Source organism: Sorex araneus, chromosome 2 (genome assembly GCF_027595985.1).
Source record: "Sorex araneus isolate mSorAra2 chromosome 2, mSorAra2.pri, whole genome shotgun sequence".
Classification (NCBI taxonomy): Eukaryota; Metazoa; Chordata; class Mammalia; order Eulipotyphla; family Soricidae; genus Sorex; species Sorex araneus.
Window position 1 is genome coordinate 327165978 of NC_073303.1, and position 12985 is coordinate 327178962.

The window sequence follows — 12985 nt, forward strand, 5'->3', positions numbered from 1 at the left end:
TGGGCCACAAAACATACCTCAATAGAATTAGAAAAATACAAATATTATCAACTATCTTTTCAGACCACGATGAGCTGAAGATAGAAGCTAATAGCACACAAACACCGAGAACCAAAGAAAACACCTGGAAATTAAACAGCTTGGTGTTGAACAATGAGTGGGTCAGGAAGGAAATCAAGGAAGAAATCAAGAGATACCTCGAAACAAACAAGAATGAAGACATGAGCTACCAAAACCTATGGGACGCAGCTAAAGCCGTGCTAAAGGGGAAAATTTATAGTTCTACAAGCATTCCTTAGGAAGGAAGAAGGGGCCTACATAGATAGCTTGACTTCACAGCTCAAGATCTTAGAAAAGGACCAGAAAAAGGAACCCAAACCTGACTGAAGGAAAGAAATAATAAAAATTAGAGCAGAAATTAATGACATGGAAACCCAGAAAACAATTCGAAAGGTCAATGAAACCAAGAGCTGGTTCTTTGAGAAAATAAACAAGATTGATAAACCGCTAGCAAGACTCACAAAAACAGAGATGGAGAACCCTAAAAAACCGAATCAAGAATGAAAAGGGTGACATCACAACAGAAACCAATGAAATTCAAAACATCATCAGAGACTACTTTTAAAGTCTATATGTCACGAAACAAGAGAAACTAAAGAAAATGGATGAATTCCTTGAGTCTTACAATCTTCTAAGACTGAACCAAGAAGACTTGGAATACCTGAATAGACCCATTAATATCAAGGAAAGTGAAACTGTATTCAAAATTCTCCCGAAAAACAAAAGCCCAGGTCCAGATAGATTCACTGACAAATTCTTCCAAACATTTAAAGAAGACCTGTTGCCAGTTCTCCTCAAGCTTTTCCAGGAAATTGAAAAAACAGGAACTCTCCAAAATAGTTTCTATGAAGCACATATCTCCCTAATACCAAAAGCAAAGAAAGACACCACTAAGAATGAAAATTATAGACCAGTATCCCTGATGAACACGGATGCGAAGAACCTCAACAAAATATTAGCAGATAGAATCCAACAACGCATCAAAAAGATCATACACCATGACCAAGTGGGATTCATCCCAGGGATGGAAGTATGGTTTAACATTCGGAAATCAATCAACATAATCCATCATATCAACAAGAGTAAAGATAAAAACCATATGATCATATCAGTTGATGCAGAGAAAGCATTTGACAAGATCAACATCTGTTCATGATGAAAACCCTCACCAAAATGGGTTTTGGAGGAACTTTCCTCGAGATAGTTGAAGCCATCTACCACAAGCCTATGGCAAGCATTGTCCTCAATGGGGAAAAACTAAGGGCCTTTCCTCTAAGGTCAGGGACAAATCAAGGATGCCCACTCTCACCACTTCTGCTCAATGTAGTACTGGAAGTACTTGAAATAGCTGTTAGGCAAGAAAAAGATATCAAGGGCATCCAGATAGGAAAGGAAGAAATAAAACTCTCACTATTTGCAGATGATATGTTACTATACCTAGAGAAACCTAAATCCTCTACTAAGAAGCTCTTAGAAACAATAGACTTGTAAAGTAAAGTTGCAGGCTATAAAATCAATACCTAAAAATCTATGGCCTTCCTATATGCAAACAATGAGACAGAGAAAAGGGACATGAAAAAAGCAATCCCATTCAGAACCATGCCTCAGAAATTCAAGTACCTCAGAATCAGCTTAACTAAGGAAGTAAAAGACCTCTCCAAAGAAAACTACAAGACGCTACTCCATGAAATAAAAGAGGACGTGAGGAAATGGAAACATATCCCCTGTTCATGATTAGGGAGAATCAACATTGTCAAAATGGCAATACTCCCCTAAGATTTATTCAGCGCGATCCTTATAAAAATACCCATGAAATTCTTCAAAGATATGGATCAATCCTGATTTTCATATGGAAGAACAAACGTTCACGTTTAGCTTAAAGAATTCTTGAAAAAAGATGATGGGAGGCATCACCCTCCTCAACCTTAAACATTACTACAAAGCGGTAACAATTAAAACAGCATGGCATTGGAACAAAGGCAGAGCCTCAGACCAGTGGTAGAATATCCCTACACACAACCTCAAATGTATTATCATTTAATCTTTGATAATTTAGCAAGAAATGTGCAGTGGAACAAGGAAAGTCTCTTTAACAAATGGTGCTGGCACAACTGGACAACCACATGCAAAAGAATGGGTTTAGACCTCGACCTGACACCATGCACAAAAATCAGATCAAAATGGATTAAAGACCTCAACATCAGACCACAATCCATAAGGTACATCGAAGACAAGGTTGGCAAAACCCTCCATGATATTGAAGCTACAAGTATCTTCAAAGATGACACGCAACTCACCAACCAAGTGGAAATAGAGATAAACAAATGGGACTATATATATGTACTTTTTAATTTATTCTTTTATTGAATCACCATGTGGAAAGTTACAAAGCTTTCAGGTTTAAGTCTAAGTTATACAATGCTCGAACACCCATCCCTTCACCAGTGCACAGATTCCTCCACCAAGAATCACAGTATACCTCCCTTTTTAAAAAATTTATTCTTTTATTAAATCACAAAAGGGACTATATTAAACTAAGAAGCTACTGCACCGCAAAAGATGTGGTGACCAAAATACAACGACAATCTACAGAATGAGAAAGGATATTTACACAATACCCATCTGACAAGGGGTTGATATCAAGGGTATATAAAGCACTGGCTGAACTCTATAAGAAGAAAACATCTAACCCCATCAGAAAATGGGGCGAAGAAATGAACAGAAACTTTCCCAAGGAAGAGATATGATTGGCCAAAAGGCACATGTAAAAGTGCTCTACATCACTAATCAGGGAGATGCAAATCAAAACAACCATGAGATACCACCTCACACCACAGAGTCTGGCACAGATTGAAAAGAACATAAGCAACCGCTGTTGGAGAGGATGTGGGAAGAAAGGTACACTTCTACACTGCTGGTGGGAATGCCGACTGGTTCAGCCCTTTTGGAAAACAATATGGACGCTTCTCAAAATATTCTAAATTGAGCTTCCATTTGATCCAGCAATACCACTTCTGGGAATATATCCCGGAGAAACAGAAAAGTATAGTCAAAATGACATCTGCACTTTTTATGTTCATCGCGGCACTGTTTACAATAGCCGGAATCTGGAAAAAAACCGAGTGCCTGAGAACAGACGACTGTTTAAAGAAACTTTGGTACGTCTATACAATGGAATACTATGCAGCTGTTAGAAATGATGAAGTAATGAATTTTGCATATAAGTGGATCAACATGGAATGTATCATGCTAAGTGAAATGATTCAGAAAGAGAGGGACAGACATAGAAAGATTGCACTCATCTGTGGAATATAAAATAACAGAATAGGAGACTAACACCCAAGAATAGTAGTATAGGGGCCGGAGCGATAGCACAGCGGGTAGGGCGTTTGCCTTGCACGCGCCCGACCCGGGTTCGATCCCCGGCATTCCATATGGTCCCCCAAGCACTGCCAGGAGCAATTCCTGAGTGCAAAGCCAGGAGTAACCCCTGAGCATCGCTGGGTGTGACCCAAAAAGCAAAAAAAAAAGAATAGTAGTATATAATACAAGGAGATTGGCTTCATGGCTTGGACGCTGGCCTCACATGCTGTTTGAAAGGCAGCCCGGATAGAGAAGGGAACACCAAGTAAAATGTGGTTGGGGGTCCCGCGTGAGAAGAGAGATGCGTGCTGAAAGTAGACTAGAGACTAAATTGATGGCCACTCAATAGCCTTATCGCAAACCACAACTCCCCAAAGGAGAGAGAATAATATGGAATACCCTGCCGCAGAGGCGGGGTGGGGGGGACAGGATTGGAGGGTGGGAGGGTTATTGGGTTCATTGGTGGTGGAGAATTGACACTGGTGGAAGCATGGTTTCTCGAACATTGTATGAGGGAAACACAAGCACGAAGATGGGTAAATTTGTAACTGTAGCCTCACGGTGTCTCACTTATTAAAAAATGAATTTAAAATAATGTGGAGTTCCTGCCCAATTCAATCAGTTTAATCAATGGCTGTACAAATACCAGTACTCCTACATTATTTAAAAGAAAAATAAAAGAAAAGTCCATGGGTTTCCTAAAATAATGAAAGAGAATCGACAGTAAAGGAAAAAAAAAACCCTAATCATCATTGTGCCTTGGAAAATCTAGTACCTTGGAATCACCTTAACTACAGAGGTGTAGGACTGATGCAAAGAAAACTGCAACAAATAAAAGAAGACACAAGGAAATTGATTCATATCCCCTGCCCATGAATCAGGAGAATTAACAATATCAATATCGCAATACTCCCCAAAGTATTATACAGATTCAATGTGATCCCTATAAGGATACCCATGACATTTTTTCATAGAAATAGACTGACCACTCCTGAAATTCATATGAACAAAAACAACTCACGAATAGCTACAGCAATCCTTGGGAAAAAGAAGATGGGAGACATCACCTTCCCCAACTTCAAACTATATTACAAAGTGTTAGTAATTAAAGCAGCATGGTATTGGAATAAAGACAGATCCTCAGATCAATGGAATATATTTGAATATCCTGGCATTGGCTTTTGAGTATATGATCATTTAATCTTTAACAAAGGGGCAAGAAATAAGATACTACCTTTGCGTTACATTTAAAAATATTATCTGTGCATTACATTTAATGTAATGTTAGTTTTACAATATTTAGTCCTTCAGGACTTCTTTTCCCTTAGCACAGTGTTTTTAGGTGCATCATGTAGTCATATGTATTACTAAACTGTTGCCCTTTCTTACCAAATAATATTCCATTGGATGGATATTCTCCGTTAATTATTCATTTGTTATTAATCATGTTGACTTTTCCTACTTCTTGGTGATTATGAATATTGCTGCTCTGAGCATTTGTGTCTAAGTTTTATTTTTAGTAAAGACATATGTTTTGTGTTTCTCTTGTGCATATTCATATGAATAGAATTACCAGGTCATATGCTAACTCTTTTAACCTTTTGAGGCTCTGGCAAACTGTTTCCTAAAGCACTGCTTTATCTTCCATTCCCACCAGCAGTGTGCGGATATTCCAGTTTCTCCGCTAATGCCTGCTTTTGTCTTTTAAACTTTGCCGGCCAAGTAGGTATAAGATATTATCTCCTTGGAATTTTGATTTTTATTTCTCTGATGACTCGTAAGTTATTTGTCTGTGTCTGCTTATTGTCCATTTGTGTGTCTTTGTCTTTTATTGGGTCCTTTTTTGGGAGGGGTCTTAGGGAGGCACAGTCTGCTGGTGCACACAACATACTCCTGGGCCTGTGCTTAGGGAATCACTCCTGGCATAGCTGGGGGACCTTATGCAATGCTGGGGCTTGAACCAGGATTGGCCTTTTACAGGCAAAAGCGCATTGTGTACTGTCTACCCAGCTCCTCAGTTCCTTCTTTCTTTCTTTTTTTAATTTTTAAGAAATCTTTGGGCCACACCTGATGGTGCCCAGGGATCACTCCTGTTGGGGCTCAGGTGACCGCACGTGGTGCCCTGCATTGAACGTATATTGACCAAGTACATGCAAGGCAAGTGTCAGACATTTGCCTTTAAACTTTTTAGTTTTAAATTAATTTGGGTTTTATGGCTGCACTTGGGCTATTCCTGGCTCTGTGCAGCTCAGGAGTGACCCGTGGCAGTGCTTAGGTACCAGGAATTTGAACCTGGGTGGCAGCTACTGCAGCCACAAGTAAGGCAAGTGCCTTACTTCCTGTATGAGAACTCCATCCCTATCCCCAAAGAAACCCCATGTCTGGGAGTGTGTGTGTGAGTGTGTGTGTGTGTGTGTGTGTGTGTGTGTGTGTGTGTGTGTGTGAGAGAGAGAGAGAGAGAGAGAGAGAGAGAGAGAGACACCTGGCAGTCCTCAAAGGCTGTTTCCTGCAGGGTGCTCAGGATTGCACGTGGTGGGTGCTGAGGCAACCCCAGAGTGCCAGGATTTAATCTTGGCCTTCATGGAAATCAGATGCTCTAGGCCTTTGAGCTGTCACCGTGACTCTAGGTTATTATTTTTATTTATGATTATTGTTTTTTTGGACCACACCTGGTGGTGTCCAGGGCTTGCTCCTGGCTCTGTGCTCAGGACTCACTCTCGGCAGGCTTGGGAGACCATAAGGGATGCCAGGGATTGAACCCAGGTTAACCTTGTGCAGACCAGATGCCCTCTTGCTGTACTCTCGCTCTGGCCTTTCATCATCTTATTCCTGTCAAAAAAGTATCTGAAATTTTCATAGGGATTCTCTTCACTCTGTCCTTTCAACAATGTTTTGTAGATTTCAGATCCAAATATTGCATTTCTTTTTTTTTTTTTGGTTTTTGGGTCACACCTGGCGATGCACAGGGGTTACTCCTGGCTCTGCACTCAGGAATTACTCCTGGTGGTGCTCAGGTGACCATATGGGATGCTGGGATTTGAACCCGGCTCAGCCGCGTGCAAGGCAAACGCCCTACCCGCTATGCTATCACTCCAGCCCCGAATATTGCATTTCTTTCTAAAGTTTATTCCTAGGCTAGGGCTGTAGCTCAGTGATAGGCACACGTTTTACGTATTTGAGGCCCTAGGTCCAATATGTGGCACAAGAAACTTAAATAATTTATTCTTAAATATTTTATTCTGTTTGATGCTATTATATATAGGACTATTTAACATTTTAATTTAATACTATTTCTCATTATTACTACCTGTTTGCTTAGTAGAAATGTAGTTAATTGGTGTGTGTATTGTGTGTGTGTGTAGGTATATGTATGTGTAGGATTGAACCCATATCCGATATCCCTGTGACCTGTATCCTCAGTCTTGGCTATATCTTTTTTTGTTTATGTTTGGGCCACACGTGGTGATGCTCAGGGGTTACTTCTGGCGGTGCTTATGGGACCATATAGGATGCCGCGGATCGAACCTGGGTTGGCCACAAGCAAAGCAAGTGCCCTATCTGCTGTACTATATCACTCCTGCCCTTTGGCTGTATGTTTTAACTTCTCTTAACTGTAGGGATTTGGAAAAAAAAACTCACCATAATTTAATTATAATCTTGCAGTTTTCTCTCTCAACTCTTCCTCCTCAAAGAGGAAGAATTGTGCCTGAAAGCGTAGGTGTGCTGCAGATCTGTGATTATATCTGAGTTTTAGCTCTGCTACATGCTAGTTATATGACTTCAGACAAATCTTAATTGTTAACTATCTCAGTGTCCTTGTATATGTAATAGGACAATAATATTCATCCCAAACAATTCCTTAAAAATCAGAATATAGGATGGTATTTATAACAATGATTTATATTTGTTCGATTTGATAATTAGGAAAAAGTTATTTTGTTAATTAATTGCACTTAAAAGCAAGTAACAAAAAATAGCAAAAAATTTAAAAAGCAAGTAACAAAAGCAAAAAGCTAATGAAATCCTATGTGTGCTCATTCTGGCACATGCGTGTGTAGGCGCATGCGTGAGTGAGCATATATATACACACACACACATATGTACGCATGCATAATCTCTCAAACTCACTCTAAAGAAACCTGAAACCACATAGAGAGAGAGAGAGAGAGAGAAAATTACAAAGAAAAATCCACAAACCAGAACCTCAAACCTCTTCATGTCCCCGTCTTTTTCTGTGGCTCAAAAAATCCTGTGAGTGTTTAAGGAACCGTGTAAGACAAAATCTTATACCACAGTGACTGCAGTGATAGTATAATGGGCAAGGGGTTTACCTTGCCTGCGTCTGACCTGGGTTCGATAGCTGGTACCCCGTATGGTCCCCTGAGTCTTGCCTCTAGTGTTCCTGAGGGTAAAGCCATGAGTAACTGAGCACGGCTGGGTATGCCCCACACCCCCCACCCTGCAAAAAAATAGAAACCAAAAAGAGTTCCCAAACCCTTCCCTCCAAATCTTATACCACATGATTATAAAAACCAGTTAAAATCTAAGGTGCTCTGCAGCATGTTCTCAACCTTTCCCATCCTTGGCCTCCTTTCAACCTTATTTCCTCCATGTGACTCCTTGTGTTACTAGCTTTGGGCTGTGGCCCTCACAATGATTTGATTTTCACCTGTGGCCTCTTCAGATATCCTTGTTAGGGCACGGATCGAAATCTTCCTGTAACGACAAAGAGAGTCCAGAGACTGCAAACAGCAAGCAGGGTTTATTGTAAGACTGGCTAGCCACGGTCCAGCCGCCTACGCGGACACGCAGGTCCAGCAGGTTGGGCAAAAGATCCTGAGCTTCTCCAAAGGAGATCTTATATAGGCCTTCCCCGGCCATTACAGCAGAGCCCGCGCATTTCATAGCCAATAGATTTGCAATATTGCAAACTTTCTTAACCTATCCATTTAAAAGGACATCACTCCTTAGCCTGTGGTTTTAGAGATCAGTATTCGCGCCAATATTCAGGAATGTCCTGGTTCTGGGGGCAGTCCTGGGTCCTGTGATATGGGTCTTGTGATATGGGTCTTGTTATCTGGTCTGACCACCACCCTTCTTGCGACCCAGGGTGCGTATATCCAAATTCCTTGCTCAGGGACAGATAGACAAGTTATTCTACAATGCCGGCTCCTGTAGAAAGAGTCTTAAGAAAGCTAAATAGATTCCTGTGGTCTGTCCTCACGATCCTCAGGGCCCTCAGTTGGCCATAGGGCCCTGGCTGAGAAACTGTGTTATAGTGATAGAAGCGGGTTGGCTGTACAACCTGCCTGCTGTACCATCACTCTGGCCCTACTTATTTTTTTGTAGGTAGAAACAATGTTTATTTAATTTTTTTGCTCCACCTGGTGCTGCTCAGGGGGCCCTGTGCGGGTAGGGATCAAACTTGGATCAGCTACCTGCAAGGCCTTCCCTGCTGCACTGTCTCTCCAGCCCCAAAGCAATGTGATTTAACAAATTTGGAGCTTATAGTTTTTGTTTGTTTTGAAGGATTGGGATTTTAAAAAAATATATAAAAATCTTTGTTAGCTGTGCGTGTGTAGCTAACAAAGGAAGAGGAAGAGAACTTAATTTGCATGTTTATGGCCAACAGGTTTGGTCCCTGGGTTGCAAACAGCAAAGCCACAGGGAGAAAGCCAGCATTTGAATTTAAACTTGATTGTTGTGGGGCCACATCTGGCAATGCTGGGGAATGACCATGTGGTGCAGGGGCTTGAACCCAGGACCCCGCTCAGACATGGCATGTGTTCTGCTACATGGGTTACATTCTAGGCCCCAGCTGCACTTTCGCTTTGCTGTCTTTCCTATATATTGCTATTCCTGTTCCACTGGAAGAAACCAGAGACACAATGTAATCCATATGTATTGCTTAGAACACATCTTGCTCATTGAATGTGTATTCATACGAACCAAAGGAAACAATTGCTTACACAGAAAATATTATTTTAACAATAAACAACTTCTCTCCAAAAATCACAACTCTGATGAAATTTATGTCCTCCAAACCCAAAGATTAATAGATCAAACATTTCCATGAGAAAATATTAAATCAATGGTGGATTTTTAATTTAATTTGATTTTTTCATAGTTACAAAGTTGTTCATGATTGGGTTGCAGTCATATAATGTTTCAACACCCATCCTTTCACATGTACATTTCCCACCACTAGTGTCCCCAGTTTCTCTCCCATCCCCCACTCCTGCCCCTATGGCAGCACTTTTTCTTCTCTCTCTCTCTTTCTCTCTTCCCCTCCTTCTCCTTCTCCCCCCTTACCTCCCCCTCTCCCCTTTTGAGCCTTGTCAAAGGATCTTTATTTAAAAGATATTTTAGATATATAGTGTTGGGGGCTGAAGCAATAGCACCAAGTGTAAGACGCCTTGCACACGACCAACCCGGGTTCGATTCCTTCGCCCCTCTCAGAGAGCCCAGCAAGCTACTGAGAGTATCCAGCCCACACGGCAGATCCTGGCAAGTTACCTGTGGCGTATTCGATATGCCAAAAACAGTAACAAATCTCACAATGGAGACGTTACTGGTGCCCGTTTGAGCAAATCGATGAGCAATGGAATGACAGTGATACAGTGATACAGTGATCATTTAATCTTTAACAAAGGTGCAAGAAATAAGAAGCGGGACAAGGAAAGCCTATTCAACAAGTAGTGTTGGGAAACTGGGCAGCTACATCTAAAAAAATTAACTCTACCATGAACAAAAGTCAGAGCAAAATGAATTAAAGACCTCAACACCAGACCTGAATTCATAAGGTACATGGGGAAAAATGTACGCAGAATCCTCTATGACATTGACTCTAAAGGCATCTTCAAAGATTAAACACCACTTATAGGATAACATTGGTTTGTCCTTTCTCCCTTGCTACAGGGAGCTTAGGTTTATCGGGTTACACCCATCACAGTGCTCCCGAGTCACTCCCATTTTGCTGTGCCTATCCGTAATTTCTCTATGCTCTCTTCCCCAATCTGTTAATCAGCTTTTTTTCCTAATGAGGTTCTGTTAACTTGTAAGGTCAGATCCTTCTAGGACACTGAACTTGTTTTGTAAGTTAATATTGCCTTTATCCTCTCCTTATATCTTTTGAATAGTTCACTTTAAAACAATGTCCTTTTTGTATGGACAAAGGAATACAGTTAATATTATGCTTTTGTAACTTGGAAGTTACAATATGCACTCTGGGGCATCTGTTTGCTCGACTTAAACCTCAGTTGCTCTTAATTCCTAGCACCCCAAAAGTAGGGTCCTGATATGGGAGTGAATGGACCCAGGGCAAGCTGTGAGCTATTCTGGCATTCAATTGGGCCAGACCAAAGTGCCACAATACTTAACTATAAGTTAAGAGTATAATCATGGACAAATGATGTCATGATCTAAAAGGTAATGCGAGATTACCTTTCCTAACTGCTAGGGTTAGGAAAGACTAATCTGGCCTGAGCACTGTAGCCTGAGATGAAATGACACTAGGACAGCAATTCTATAAGCTTAACATATATCTTACTGTGTCCTCACAAAATGATTAGTTTTATGTATGTTTATATGTTTGTTGGACAAGGAGAGGAGACACATACCCACGGGATTCTACTCTTGGGTGTGTCATCCTGCTGAATGAGAATCTGTCCTAGAAGAAGCTTTCGCTGAGGGAAAGACTTTACCTCTGTTGATTGTATGACCACACCTATTTGTAAGCCCCAGCCCCTCATGCTTTGGGATTTAACTAGGACTGTAAAAGTAGGCGGGGTAAGCCAGGGGCAGAATGAGAATGAAGAGGAGCAAGAAGGAGGTTGAAGTGGAATTCAGAAGGAGAATGAAGTAGCATGGGGGAGGAAGACGCAGAAGGAGAATCAGAAGTGAATGGAGAGGAGATTGGAATAAACTGTAGTTGAGACCAACCAGCCTGGCCCTTGTTCCTACCTTTGCCTGCCAATCGCCATTGACCTCCTTGGGGTGGGGGAAGTGGCATCAGACTACCGAACGCAGGCGGCGGAGAGAGATAGAGCGCTGCTGCCCCGTTTGTAATTTAGTTTTAGTAAATCCACACTACTGACCAAGCAGGTGGAAACAAAGATAAACAAATGGGACTGAATTAAACTAAGAAACTTCTGCACATCAAATGAAACAGTGACCAAGATACAAAAACAGCCCACAAAATGGGAAAAATTATTTATTCAGTACTCATCAGATAAGGGGTTAATGTCCAAGATATATAAAGTACTCGTAGAACTTTGCAAGAAAAAATGTTCAACCCCATTAAAAAATGAGGAGAAGAAATAAACAGAGTCTTCCTCAAAGAAAAATTCAAATGGCCAAAAGGCACATAAAAATGCTTTACATCACGCTAATTACCAGGGATGTGCAGATGTGCAAATGAAAGTGAGACTGATACATGTCACACCAGTTTGGCACACATTAGTATTAAGTGCATCCAGTGCTGGCACAGATGCAGGGAGAAAGGGACTTGTATTCATTGTTGGTGGAATGTCTACTAGTTCAGCCTTTTTGGAAAACAACATGGACATTCCTCAAAAAACTAGAAATTGAGCCCCTACTTGACCCAGCAATACCAATTCTGGGAATATACCCTGGGTATATTTTGCCCCAAAACACACAGCAGAAACACCATCTGCACTCATATGTTCATTGCAGCATTACTCACCATAGCCAGAATCTGGATAGAACCTGAGCGTCCGAGAACAGACAACTGGATAAAGATTCAATGATGCATCTACACAATGGAATACAATGCAGCTGTTTGAAAAAATGAAATCATGAAATTTGTTTATAAATAGATAGACATGGAGACTATTATGCTTAGTGAAATGAGTCAGAAGGAAAGGGACAGATATACAATGACTACATTCATTTGTGGGATATTTAAAAAAATAGTATGAAACTAATATCTAAGGTCAGGAAAAAAACAGACCAGGTGGACTGGTCAATGGCTTGAAACTTGCCATAAATGTGTTTTGAGGTGGGGTGGGGGTGTGGCAAAGGGTAGTTAGGATAGAGAAGGTATCAGGTTGACATTAATAATTAGAAACGATCACTTTGTTCAAGAACTTAGTGTTGAAAGTAGGTAAAGGGATATACATGATAACCTTTCAGTATGTGTATTGCAAACCATAATGCCCCAAAGTAGGGAGAGAGGGTGGAAGGAATTTGGGGCAGGAGGAAAACTGGGGATATTGGCGTAGGAAATACACACTGGTGAAGGCATGGTTGTTGGAAGATTTTTTTTAAGCAAGACGGGGAGGTGGGGGGAAACCAATATGACAGGCTTCTACAAATGTAACAGAAATGAAAACATATAAAGAAATAAGAAGTCCATCCAGCCAGATAGGAATTAAAAAAAAAAAAAGCTAACAATGATTTTGGCAACGGGAGAGAGTTCAAAGGCTGTGTGACCTTAAGTGTGATTCCTGTAACTGGGTGGTATCCCCTACAACTGTGTGACCTAGGAGGTTGCAGAGTATCTCTAGGGTGACTCTGGTAGGCCCTGCATAGCTAGACCTGG

The 12985-nt window shown here is 41.0% G+C and overlaps 1 protein-coding gene across 1 annotated transcript in view; it reads left to right on the top strand.

Moving 5' to 3' along the window:
* The window catches only part of L3MBTL4 (L3MBTL histone methyl-lysine binding protein 4), a 487327-nt gene that overhangs the window by 219997 nt on the left and 254345 nt on the right, over positions 1-12985 (top strand). The window lies entirely within an intron of this gene.